This window comes from Drosophila subpulchrella, unplaced genomic scaffold (genome assembly GCF_014743375.2).
Source record: "Drosophila subpulchrella strain 33 F10 #4 breed RU33 unplaced genomic scaffold, RU_Dsub_v1.1 Primary Assembly Seq18, whole genome shotgun sequence".
Taxonomy (NCBI): Eukaryota; Metazoa; Arthropoda; class Insecta; order Diptera; family Drosophilidae; genus Drosophila; species Drosophila subpulchrella.
The window spans coordinates 2,108,162-2,112,739 of NW_023665515.1; the positions used below are offsets into that span (position 1 = coordinate 2,108,162).

Below are 4,578 nucleotides of genomic sequence, written 5' to 3' on the forward strand. Positions count from 1 at the left end.
CACGGGGAAAGAAATAAACTTAAAACTAGATTTAAAAAGCAAGTAGTTAAAGAAAATTTACCTAACAAAATAATAATCAACAATAGAAATAGAATTATTTACAAAGATAATATAAAATTCTAAAAGTTTTTATATGTTACTTTTTTTTTCCTTTTCCAGAAAATGTTTTATCAGGTGCTCATACTACACCTTATTTTATTAACAAAATCAGAAATATTAGACTATACAAGTCACGAGTGTCTTTTATTCAAGGACAATAAAGACGTATTGACGTACGATTCATACGCACACCCATAAAAAAATCTTCGTGTGTCAATTTGATAAGTGTGGGTGAAAATGACACTACACCTAGGATCAATTTTTTGGGATCAATTTGATCCTAAATGAGTGTCAAAAGTATACTACATTGAATGAAAAATCTTTTTTGATCCTTATTAGTGTCATTTTGACCAAATCCAGGGTCTCGTCGATACCAATAATTGTATTTTTATTTTCGAAATTCGAACTGCACCTATCGTGCAAGCAAGCGCAGTTATCGATAAATCATTGTGAGCTCGACATTGTGTAAAAGACGACGGATATTTCGGTGCGCGGTTCTAGTGCTTATTAAATCAGGTAAGTTAATTCCTAATAATATAATATATACACTAAATACATATTTTGAATGTGAGTGTGAGTGTGCAATTAAAAAAAAGCATATGCAAAGTGTCCAAAAGAAACAAATAATTAGATCGATATTTACATATGCACATTACATTATAAACAATACATATTTAATAGGACTTTTAGGCTACTAATCTTATATGAATTAATGTAATAATGGTGTAATGCAATTCTCCGATACAGCACATGTATTTACATTTGTATGTACATATACTTAGAACGGAGTTCCCGAGAACGCACAAGAATGTAGATTGCGGTTACATATGTACATACATATTTACGCAGGAATGTGTATCTATTCGTTAGTGCGATCGCTTGCAATTTTTTAATGCCATTTGTTTTTTTTCATTTAAGTTCATTATGGAGGACAACGTTTCTATGCAGAAGCTGATCAAATTTGTTAAGGAAACCAATTTGGACGAAGGATGTCTAACAAAATTAACAGGTTCGTTTGCTGTTACACAATTAATTCAACAATATTTATTTAATTATATTTTTGTAATATTATTTATTTTGTTATTAAGAATTAAATAAAATCGATGTATTTACTGGCCCGCCTATCCACGTACACCTGGTCGACGGCAGCAAATTTATTAGATTTAAAATATTATAAAATAAACATATTTTATTTAAAAAAAAAAGCAAAATAAATTATTGGCCTTTTTTTGGGTGTGAAATCAACAATTTATTCGATTCATATTGATACTAAAATCGTATCAAGTTGACCCTAAAAATTGACCTTTTTTACCCCGAATGAGTATCAAATTACTGCGAAATATTGTCAATGTGACCACATATTCTTACTAAAAAATGCCAATGCGTAGTGTCCTTTTGACACCAAAAAGTGTCAAATTGATATTTTCGAAAATATCAAAATGACACCAAAATAGTGTCAATTAGATGTGCTTCGTATCAGAGATTTTTTGACACTCAATAATATCACATTGACACCTAAGTAATGGCATATTGATAAACATTTTTTTTGGGTGCAGAATTATTCCACGTAAATACTTAAGTTTTTATAAAGAAATAATCAAATTGGAATCAGATAATATAAAAAGGGATACTAATAAAAGGTCACAATGGGAAATTAAATAAATGAAATATTAAATATAGAAGTAATTGAATTAATTTTATCACAATTAATATCAACTAGATCAACGATGATTTTATTAAAATACAGAATAAAATCGATGAATTAATTGAAAATAATAATAAGCAATTTATTATCAATTCCAAACTGTTTAAAGAAATAGAATCTCTTTCTGATGATTTTACAAATGTTTTTATTGATCAAGATTTACCACTGCGAAAACATCGCTTACGATTATTAACATTTGATCTGCAAAATTTAATTGACACAATCACACTAGCAAAAATTGACGTTTTTAATACCAAAATATTAAACAATGATGACATCATGGAAATATTAAAACATGAACAAAAACCAGTAATTATCGCTGACTTAATGGACATCTCTGTTTTTAAAATCGCACTGCATAAAGAACTTGTAATAATTTATATGAAATACCCAATAATAAAAAACAGATGCGAAATATATTACGCTAGAGCGATTTCCCAAATCGATGGGAAACTAGTATTAAGCAATCAAGTCGCAAAATGCGCAAATATGTTTTATGAAATGTCTAACTTTAAGAACGAACTTTTTAATAATTATTGCACTTTAAATAATTACCCGCTTATTAAATGGCGAGAAATCCACTTGTAAAAAAATAAGAGAGAAAAATAAAAAAATAGACATCATACAAGATGGTGCCATTCTTATAAATGGTAACAATATTGTGAACAACTCTCATTTAAACGGTTCATTTTTGTTAACATTTAATGGTACAACCGAAATTAATAATATTTCTTATACCAATTTGGAAAACAAAATTCTTAACTACTTAACTACGAACCACTTCAAAAATTATGAAATATCCGATTACATATTATCAAATAACTCAGAACTTTCTTTAGATAATATAAACAATTTAAATCCTTTCATTAAAATTAATAATACTAAAATATCACTTACCTTTATATTATTAATTTTAATCATTATATATTTGATTTTTGTACTTATAATAAAATACAAAAATGCCATATTATTTGTAACCAAAAAACAACGGCCAGAACCAGAAAAGCCTATTAACCAAGAAAATTTTTTAACAGAATTAAGAGATCAATTAAATGAATTTCATATTGAATCGGGACGATCCATTTTAGAAGGGGGAGAGTTATCCAACCCGTGAAACGGTTCCACTTGTGGAATTTATAAACAAATTTTTGAATTCAATCTCAGCTATGTTACCCTTGCCTTCAGCGACATTGCCTTTGCCTTTGCTTAAGATTTTGCCTTTGCCATCTACTTTGAGGGCCGCGCTTGACTGTCCTGCTAAGATAAATAAACCAATCGTAAAGTAAACACAAGCTTCCGTTCGAGGCCCAAACTTTCCGTTCAAAGCCCACAGTATTGCGTTCTAAGTTCAGAACATATTGCGTTCCGATTTTCAATCAAATTGCATCGGTCAGCATAATTTCATTTCACAACGAGATGCGACAGTTTCAGCATAAGCTTTTATTTTAAACAAAAATTAAAGTTCTGGAAGCTTAAGAAAAGGAAAGCTTCTGGCCGAGGTTCATTGTAGAATTTTTTAGAATTAAGAGCCAGTCCTATTTTATCCGAGACCGCGATCGGTTCACAGTTTATAAAAAGTGTCTTGTATTGATTGAGTTTTAAGAATAAAGGTTTATCACCCGAGTTTTAAAAATAAAAAAAAAAATTTTTTTAAATCATCTACTAACGACGAATTTAATTTGCACACTGGTCCAAAAAATGAAAACTAGTTCTCACCATTTTACATGGTAGATTAATGTCTGTAAAAAATTTAATCAAAAGTAAAAAAATTTTTTTTTGAGGTTTAGACCTTGCGAATCGTTCTCAAAGTTTGCTTTAAAATTACTCATACGACATGTGTTCCAGCCAGAACTTTATTCGAAAAAAATCGATTTCCCACCCCCAACTTTGTCAACATTCTAAACTCAGTCAATGTTAGTAAAAAATTGACAATTCCGAAATGTTTTTGGTTGGACATCTAAAATCCAAATTTGACACAACGGACTTATCATCTAAGAGATCCGAATTATCTAGTGTCCTCTATAGGACTAGATTTTCCGGAAAAACATTGTTACAAAGCGCCAAAGATCTAACACATATGCTAGTTACCATTTGGACTCAAAGGGGAATTCTAGTCCGGCCTCACCATCATATTATTAAATCCATATCGCGGCTTCACAAATATTTTTTTTTGCTTAAAAAAAAATGGTAATTAAAAAGGAGAGCTTCACTGGAACAGGGAAAACCGTTTAAGAATCATGTTAAATGAACGCTTTAATATCAACCATGCCATGGCATCTTTATTTGCTTTGTCGGAAGAAAGTGATGGCGATGTAACTGGTGGCAGTTTTTAAATAATAAATAAACAAATATAATTAAGTATTGCCTTTGTCCTTTCTCATTTGGGTATATAAGTGTTTAAAGAAGGTCCATTTATGAAACGGTTATTTTCAAAAATAAATAAAATTACTTGCGAAATGTTTTAAATGACTTATTATGCAAATCGAGGAATTTAATATCTTATTGTCAATATTTTCAAAAATTAAATCCAATTCGATCAAGTAAATTCTGGTCTTGGCAACTAGAAAACTTTTTCAATTTTTAAAGCTTTCAAAGAAGTTCGGAAAGGTGACAAACGATTTTGAGAAATAAAACCAAGTCAAGGCCATCCATATGAAAATAATATATTTGATCAAGGGCAACAGTGCGTATGAGTTATAAACATTGAAACCAATTCGCAGACCCTAAAACACGTTTTTTTCAAAAAATTTCTTTTGGTATACATTAAATACCTC

General features: G+C 29.6%; 1 long non-coding RNA gene across 1 annotated transcript; it reads left to right on the plus strand.

Annotated features, from left to right (window-relative positions):
- The first annotated feature begins 470 nt into the window (after nucleotides 1-470).
- LOC119559157 lies at nucleotides 471-1,314 on the plus strand. Its single transcript, XR_005220699.1, has 3 exons — nucleotides 471-615; nucleotides 1,018-1,108; nucleotides 1,188-1,314. It is a non-coding gene; the product is annotated as an uncharacterized LOC119559157 (long non-coding RNA).
- Nucleotides 1,315-4,578: the final 3,264 nt, after the last annotated feature.